Here is a 9,789-nt window from a genome sequence, read left to right as displayed (position 1 = left end):
CACCCCTGGATAAAACGAGCAAACTCAAAAAGAACAGAGAGTCCTGGCATCCATTTCAAAAGGTAGTTAGTGGAACTAGGAGCTAAAAGCAAGCCTTTGATAAGAAACAAACCATGCTGAATGTTTTATATAATAGTATATTTCCTGTAATTCATAATCCCTACTTCCTTGAGTCTAAAGTATTCCTTTACCTTTTATAATTCTCATTCTCCCTTCTAGAGTTCATGAAAGAAGATACCTTGTATCATTATTTCCCTTTAATTAAAATCAGAAACAGCCCAGAACTGAGAGATGCCTGAAAGGGCAAGGGAACAGAACATTGTGGAAGGCTTTGGGCAGAGGATCCCAGAGGCTACTCTGAATGACCAGATTTTAGGCATTTTAAAAAAATCTATTTGGTTTTTAGAGTTACAATCACGCATCATTTTTTCAAGCTGTGCATTGTCAGCTCTAAAAGGTTTTCACACTGAAGCAATTAGTATCATTTAGTATGCACTGGGATAATGATAAATCTCCTAAATCTTTTTCATTTTAAAAAATTTCCAATGGTCCAACTTACCCTTAAAGCTCCTAAGCACAGTCTTATTACTGATACCTCAGGTATCAGAGGCTTAGGGTCCAGCATGTGATGATAAAGTTCCAAAGCTGAACTGCGTGGGTTAGTTTCCTGTTTTAAATCAGTCTACCCACTCACAAAAAAAGGACTAGCTGCTCTTCACCACCGCAGCACACACCCCCTGCCCCGACTTGGAGGGCACAAAGCACGCATGGTGTTTTTTGGTTAGGCGTGGGTCCCTTAAGGAAAGGCACACTCCCCTGCCCTAAAGAGGGCATTCATCTCACCTACATTTGGTGATCTAAAAGTTAGGTGTTAAGTTTAGAAAGAGATAGATACTCATAGCATGAGTCATCTTGCCTTAAAATAGATAGTTAAGAGCAGTAGTATGAATAATTCTCTGGAAACGCCTAGCTTCTAGTAACTATGGAGGGAAACCAGCTAGTTTGTTTAGAGTAGCTGCCTAAATTCTAGATAGCTAGAAGTGGGGAAGATGGACCTCTCCACAGTATCTAACTATTGCACTTCTTTCAGAATAGCTACATAAGCAGACAACTCCTATCAGACAATAATCTGCAACTTTAGGAACAACATTTTGAGGGTGCCTCTGCCTGATGAAAATGGTCTTTGCTAGCATGGCGGGGAATGACTAGCTCCTGAGCGTAGAGCTGGCACATTTGCAAAACCATGGCAAATTCCTTGTTAACTTGTGTATCTGCTGTGCTAGAATACATCTTAGAGATCTGGTCTTACTCCTTTACATATCAAAATGCTTATTTATTTCATAATAACATTGATTTATATTGCATTTTTAATCCAGGGACCTTAAAAGAGAAATGGGGAAATTGAGGTTTAAGGAAAATAAGTTTGTGTTTTTCCTCTATTTCAGTTATTTTTATGCACTTCCAAAGCCTATTTCAATTAATTTGGACTGCTGTATATTTCTGAGGCAACAAGAATGGTCTAGCCTTTGACTTCAGTGGACTTCAACAGACCTGTTTACCTCGTGGGAGCCTGGCTCTATAGATCCATTTTTTTCTCATATGTTTACCCACGGATTCAGCTTTCGCAGCTACAGGCTTTTAAATACTATGACACAGATCTCCAGTGATATTGTTTCCAATTGGAAGACAGATAAAAACTTGCTCAACTTCTATATTCCAAATGCCTGAACTGGTATGGATATGCTGCAGGAGTCTTCTTTAGGTTTCTTTTGCTGCCAAGTGAAATGCTGAATTCACAGTAACCTTGTTCATTTACTTTAACATTATAATTCTACAGATCCATTGCAACGGGTAAACATAGCAACAACTCACATAAACTCCATCTTTTTCAAAAACAGTGTGTGTTTTCCTTTCTGCTGATGGATTGAACAACTAAATGAAAATCAGTTTCCAAATATCCAAAGTGCAGTGCATGGGAAGACAAAGGCACTTCACGTCAGTAATTTTTCTTGATCTTTTAGTACCATGATGGGCATTCAGAAGAGCCACTTTGTAGTTTCATTTTAAGTTTTCACATTGGTTATTACCCTGCAGCAAAAGACAGTTGTGTGCTTAATCTGATGTGTGTGGCACTGACAGCTTACTTTGCTGAGTCAAATGTCTTGTTATGTAGCTGATAAGCGATAACCACAGTTACTGGTTTCATTCTTATGTTTTTTCTGTGCTGAATCATTAAGAGTCGATATAACATTACTGAACAATGAGTCTGTTGCAGCACTCTTAAATTTGTTCTTTTGGATGATAAGCACCAAAAATGTCAGTGATGGATAATAAGTGAAATTAGTTCATAATCTTTACCCTCAGACCTCTTTCTTTTGGTGCATGAATAAGTCCCCAGCCCATTATGGAGATATAAAATGTGACTTTGGAAGCAGGAGCCTCAAGTTAGACATCTAAATAATAGACCTGTTTTTTAGAATCTTTAGAGTCCTTGAAAGCCTCTGAGTTCCCAGCAGCTCCCCTGGAAGCTCATGCAAGCTGCTGGATGGACTTTTGAAAACCAGGCATCCCATTTGCATGCTATTTTCCCTCGAACTTTAAATAGTTTTTTTAGAGGAGCTGTCACATCCGATACAAAAAGCTGTCGCTTTTGATGCATCCCAGTGTCTGTAGATTTCCAGCTAGCTCTGTGCCTTCCTCCCTCATTATGGAGGTTCCTAGTTAAAAAAAATAAACATTTTAAACATCATAACTATAAATGCAAATTGCCATATTAATTGGCTGTTGGTTCAGTCCTAAAAGGCACTAAGCCTCTTTCGGAGGGGCAAGAGCCTTGAACTTTCTTTGCCTTCAGTATTCAGCTCCCCTTGCAGTCTGAGACTCCCCTGAGCACTATTTTGCGGCAGGCTGAACCCAAACTCTTCAAGAATGATTTCTTTTACTCTAGTGCATCAATGCTGGGCCCTGTATAAAGTGAAAGAGTCTTTGATATATGCAAGTACCCTTTCCCTTTCTCTCCATCACTCAGAAAGTGGCTTTACTTGTCATTATACTGTAGTTTCTGATGCTTAGGGATAATTTGTGTTCAGGGGATTAGAACATGCTCCGTGTCCTGGAAAGCACATGTATATGCTAGAGAAATGCTATAACAATAGCAAGAGATCACTAAGACAGTAAGGAAGGAGAGCATGGCTATATCAATAAATGCTTCTATTCAACAAGCCCAGTATACAGCAAAATGGCAAAATGGGGGTGAGGAGAGACAAGGGAAGGGTGCAGCAAAATGTCTGTGTCCTTGCTGCCTGCCTTGCTTACACCGGAAGACAGGGACAACCACTGGCCTGAAAGGGGTGCGATGGCACTGCTGGTAGCCATGCTGGGCAATCTGGCCCCTAAGCACCACAGGTCTCTGGTGCCTCTGTCTCTCCCTGCCCTTCCCTCCTGCGATGGCAGCTGGATCTAGCACAGCTCTGCAGAGTCCTGTCCTAGCTCGTCCCTTGGCCCTGCCGCTCCCTTTCCTGTGGCAGGAACAGCCTGCTCATGGATCAAGGTGGCAAAATTCGTTTTTTCCTCCATTGTCTTTGCCTTGCACTAGTCTTTTTGTCTCCGTTTTCCTATCCATAAATTTCATGCAGTGTCTTTACTGATTTTAGCAGTGTTGCAGGGCTTCACAGTGTCTGTGTAGAGTACATTGAGGTTAGGTATGAACGACCATTGCCTGGCCCTGAAAAACGACTGCATCTCTACCTAAAACCCCAAATCTAATATTTTTCACGTGTTTCCTAATTTTCTGTAATTCAGGACTCTGTCTCAATTTTTTTTATTAACAACACTGGAAGGGAACGTTGATCTTCTACTGCTTCCCCAACTGAAGTATGGCCGAGAGAAGTCAGGGGATGCATTCTTTGGTGATGCAAAGCGTGGTAAGGAAAACATCCGTCATGTGATCCCAACCTTTTACACTACTATTAGAACAGCAGAGAAAAGGATTCACATTTTCCTGAGGCTGAAGCTGATAGAAGGAACCTTGCCAGAAGCAATATATTCTGTGATGCCACATGACTTTTTTTTCCTTCAGACATGGTTTCAAGAGAAAAGGCAGTCCTACGCAACGTGTTTGTATTTTAGCCACCGCATTCTCATGCAATAAACAAGTGAAAATTGCAACAAGACTCTTATCTTCCAATAAAATCCTTTGGATAATTAGTCCCTGATAAACAGTAGCTTAAGTATGGGAAAGTACTCTAACTATACAATAAATGTAAGAACACCTTTCAATTTTAACTGCAACAACCTGGTTTTCTCTGAATGGCAGGTGTTACGGCAAAGCTGTTACTCATAACCGTTAAGAGCTTTCAAGGACTGTGGAAGCAATATGTAATCGTATACTTGAAAAGAAACCAGTCTAACTCCTGCCTTCAGATAGACTTATGAGAAGCCTATTGTTCTCCGTAGATTTTAAAAATTACTGTCTTAATGACTTCTGTGCTACATTACTATTGGACATTTCTGGAAAAAGCTGTATCCCCAAGTGCAGAAATTACTGCATAAGGTGTACTTCAATTTAGGCAGTAGGAAAGTGGGATTTTTGGGGGACTGTGATTATAAATCTGGACATCTAAATTCCTTGCAAGTTACATTTTGCTGCATTAGTCTTTCCTGGAATCAAGCCACATATAAGAATAAACTGAAACATTCAGTCATAGAATTAGTAAGGAGAGGTTCACTTCTGAACTATGCCAAAGGGTAGATCTGGTTGATGTTTTCTGTTGTGACACAAAACCAGATCAGGGTAGTTTAATCAGTGAAGCAGAGAGACTTCAATAAGAGCTGCCCTTATACCAATAATGGACAAGCTGGATGAGCAGACTGCATACACCTCTCTCCTGTAGTGATTTCTGTTCTTGCTTCTGGTTTGTTTTTCCCTAAGTACTTAGAAAATATATGCAGTAAATTTTGACATGGAAAAGCTTTTAGGAAATAAAAAGATAATTAAATAGCTATGTTAGATGGGTGTTAGAAATCTCAGAAGTATGTCTAAGCCAATCTGCAGTGAGGAACCCCAGTAAGCCACTGGGTTCTGTCTCTGTCCTGGCAGGAAGGTGCCGCGGGTCCTGTCCGGCCCAGAAACCTGGGTTTACTTTCTGCGGAAAGTGGGGCACAGAGAATAGGGAAAGGAGGAGGAAGAGGGAGTTGTACACACCCTGGTCTTGCCCTGACATGGAGTACTGCAGCACTCCCAGGTCTCTCAGCTTAGAAGGAGCCCAAGTATTTGGCAAAATTTTGTTCATAACTTTGTCATTTGTTAAACCTGATTTCAATATATTTACATTATCACAAAGTATGCAATTATACAGTTTAACCCTGAGGTAATTATTTTGCCTTTTAATGCCATTTCTTTTTAATACCCAGTGACGTTTTGTCAGCAATGTTAGATCTTGTTCAAAGCAAAATATTTGAGCGGTGTGTGTACACGCATGTGCGCCTATGTACACCCACGCTTGAAAGGTGATGCAATTTCCCATTAAAGTTTGGGATATTCTTAGCTAGGAAGAGATAAATAATGTTTTTACTTCACTGTCATAAATAATGACAGTGCTCCCTTGTGTAGGACCCTTCACAGTCTTCACCTTGTGAAACAGGGATAAGGAAGTATGTTAGCAATGGCTGGGCTGGTGTACACATTGTTTCTTGTTTGCTCAGCTTTATGTACTAACAGCAGAGGCAAGGCTAGGAACTTGAACTTTGGGGTTTTAATCCTTAGTTCTAGGCATCAGAAAATTTACTTTATCTTGAAAAAGTAATAGTAGAACAGGGAACCAATAGTACTATGCTTAAACTCTTCTCCTAGGAATGTATTATGAACCACTGTCAGAGATTGCACTACAGAGATACTTGTTCTGACCCGGTGTAGCTTTTTTTTTTTTTTTTTAATTGGCTGTTGCCATTATCTGGTACCTAGAATCCCATGTTTACCTCCTCTGCTTGGTATAGAAATTAGAAATGTGACATCCTGACATCAATGTTGGCTTTTAATAACTATCGCACGTTGCTTGCAGCAGGCATGAAAACAAAAAATCAATTTTCTAAAGCGGCTTAAAGAGGGTATCTCTTGATGAAGGCCAGACCGCATACTCCGAACTGACCATCCTATAATAGTGGTCCTGCAAGTAGGGAATATTGGCAGGCATCCATTGTACATAATCTACTGCATAATTATATTTGATAGAAGCTTTCTGGTATGTGTGGATAATAAACAGCTCGTGTATTTATGAATCTGGAATGTTCCTAAAATGAGTTAGTGCATGCTCAGCATTAGTTTCTCATGTCTTTTTCATACTGTAGTGTTACATTACATTTAATAAACAGATTAAACTGTACTGCAGCCTTAAGGGTTACATTTTTCCTGTGGACGAGCAAGGGCTTTTACGCAAGTAACATTGATTGATTTTAATAGAAGTTATGCATGTAAGTCCGTGTGCAACAAGATCACATTATACTCTACAGAATACCGGCAGAAGTGCTTTTATGCTGAAAACACACCTACCCGCTATTTGCAAAATCTAATTTTCCTTTAAAACAGTGGACAGCAACATTTCATAGCCACTGTTATATACATGACTTCATCATACATTGCATTTTGTGCCTGCTATAAAACTATTGAGGTCTACACAAATGTGCAGTATAATAAAATTGATAACAGTGAAAATTTGGATTCAATAGCATTGTATTTCTAAGCCTATGTCATGGGCAACGTTAAAGAATTGTTGACCAGAAGCCATCAGTCCCTACCCTATGGCACCAGGGTGAGATAAAGAATCCACAGCAGCCTCCATACAACTTGAAAAGGCAACTATTCCTTCAACATTATGTTGGTACAGAGATAAGAATAATGTAGTCAATTTTGTAGGCAGTGAAATATACATAATGTATAAATATATGTCTTTAATAAAGTTTCTAAATTAAAGTCCATGGGTATTTTGCACAATGTGATAGGTAAGTATATTGACATCACTTACCAACATTGTGCTTGTTATTTATGACAGTTTACACATAAGTAGTATCACTGGATGCCAAATACAGGTAAATTATACTGGCTAGTATAATTTCTTGTCATTCCTACAAATTTTGGTTCCTCTTAAAGTTCTGCCTTCCTTCTTATCCCAGCTTTCTAATCCATGGAATTGTGTAAAGCAGACCGAATTCTAATCCATGGAATCGTGTAAAGCAGACCAAGTTTCCCCCTTACTAAATCATTGCTATGTGTTTGCCAGCTAACTGGGAAGAAACAGAGGCGGGTACACTGATGTGACACTGTGGGCAGAGTTATCGGTATTAAACACTTGCCGCTAAATGTTAGAGAGCAGTTAGCTATAGGGTTTCCCTGTTTCCAGTGCTTTTCCAGGATATATAAAATGGCTTTTTTATCCAAAATGTTATGCATTCTGTGACAGCTGTTGCTGATGCTTGTATACTTTTACTGTCTTTGTACTCAGGAACAGTACGTAATCAGAAACGCATACAACTAGATGGGACATGATCTCAGAATGACCTAGTCCATCCCAGCGCTCTGGAGCAGGATTAGATCGTTCCCAAAAGATGATTGCCTCTTGTGGTTGCCTGACCCTGTGCTAGAATACTGATACTTAACTACATGCTTGTCTTTAGAAAGTGTTTTTTGATGCCTGACATAGATCTGTGCTGTAAATTAAGCCAATTGTTTCTTGATATGGATCAATAAACAGCACAGATCTGATAGACCCGTATAAATCAATCGATGATACAATGTAACTCTCGGTTATTTCTACACGATAAAACATAGCTCCCCATTGCAGCCATTCCTATCCCCTCCATCACTGAACTGATGTGACACGGTGCCTCTTTGGTGCTTTAGGGCAGCAGTTTCTTACCAGCTCCCAGCAGTTCTACACTACTCATTATTTCTGCGGTCAAATGCTACGTAATTTCAACTTAATTTTCATTACAATTTTTTTTACTGACTGACATCAGAGACTGTATGTGGTCCTATTTCTATTTGATTTATTGGTGAAATGTTCATTAACTTACAGTGATACATTACTTTGGGCATGTTCTTATCGCATGCATCAGTTTTTCTAGCATGCTATGACAAATGTTACTGCATTTTTCATTAAGCAGGAACAAATATGCGATTTTTCTCCAAAATGTGACTATACAGATGGCATTCTGGGGTTCTGGGTGAACTGGCAATTTCCAGATAAAATTTACCTAATTCCCAAAGGCAGCACAAAAAAGTCTTACTGGCCACCCACCGGATAAATGCCGTGTGGGCTCTGGGATAAGGTAGGTCCTTTCTGCATGCCAGAAGGAAACCCACAACTGGAACATGTTTGAGAACTTGGTCCATGCATTATCTATATTCAAAGTCTGCTCCCTTTCTGTGAAACACTAACAGAAGAAAAATTTATAAAATCTTGTATTAGTCACTGTAACCAACAGATAAGACTATGTTTACTTGGGGCCAGATCAGCTGAGTGAAGTCCTATTTTCTGTAGCCAACTTTCCTGATCACAGCTACACTCTAAAATAAGTCATATTGTGAGTCATTTTTTAAGACCTGAATGACTCGAAAAGTTTAGGATTATGGTATACAAATTAAACAGGGTTTTCTTTGAAAGCTTCAACAGACAACATCAGTTTTCACAGCTAACGATCTGTCTCTGCTTCTCTCCTACACTGAATGGAAAACAGAGATTAAGAATAAGCATTCTACAAAAGGCGTAAAGAAAAAATCATATGGCCGTTCACTGAATATATATGCACAGATGTAAAAATACTTACCTGAAGAAGTTGTAAAAGCCACTAAAACAAATAAAGAGAGCAGAAAGGAAGAGGGAAGAATCTTACCCGTGCCAAATATTGCTATAAAGATGTGTAAAATATAATGACAACAAGCAATGACTGCAATTTAGGGAAAACACTTGGAAAAAAATAAAACAGAGGTCCCTTCTCTACTGTGTTCCTCAGTCATTGGTTATTGCCAACGTTAGGGTGGCCAATATTTCTGCCCCTATGAGCCCCATTCCAAAAAAAATCTTAATCTTGAGGCCAAGACAGATATCCCATGGCTCTGCACTCTAAGATGAAAGGAAAAGTGCCAGCACGAGACCACAGATGGGAGATGGCACTGGCTCCTCGGGAGTCCCACCTTGTGCTGCATGCCGCGGGGTCCCAGGATGAGCTGGCAGCGCCCACCTCAGCAGACCCCGCTGGCTTGCTTCCCCACTGTCACTCCTGCTGGAGATTTGGATTACCTAGCAGCTTCCACAGCAGCACAGCCTGGCTGCCAGTCCCATGGCGTAAAACGTGCCACCAGGACCCCACCACCTTGGGCACCGTCTGCAGCACGCATGCCACCGTTTATCTACCCGTGTGCTAGACAATAGGATCAGGGCTCCATAAATCTCCATCTTCTTGCTCTATTTTTTCCCAACTGATCTGCAGTGTCATTTTCAGCGAATCTTTCCCCTTCTCTATCCTTCCATTTCCCTGGCTCTGACTGCAAGCAATTTGGTGCATAGACTGCCTTTCAGTACGATGCTGTGTTAGTGTGGAGTACAAGAGGGGACCCAGTTCCTAGCTAAAGCTTTGAGGGAATGATGCAAATACAAATAGTGAGCTGTTTTCTTGACTGTAGGTGCACATTTTTCCCTTGATCTTCCATTGTGTAATAGTCCTCAAAGTCAGCTTCCTGAAGAAAGCCAATGAAGTTTGCTGGCTCTTGTCTTAAGAGCTGGGTAAGAAAATACG

This window comes from Vanellus vanellus (assembly GCF_965231255.1).
Source record: "Vanellus vanellus genome assembly, chromosome: 2".
Taxonomy (NCBI): Eukaryota; Metazoa; Chordata; class Aves; order Charadriiformes; family Charadriidae; genus Vanellus; species Vanellus vanellus.
The sequence above is the reverse complement of the archived record's forward strand: the minus strand, read 5'-3'. Positions refer to the sequence as shown.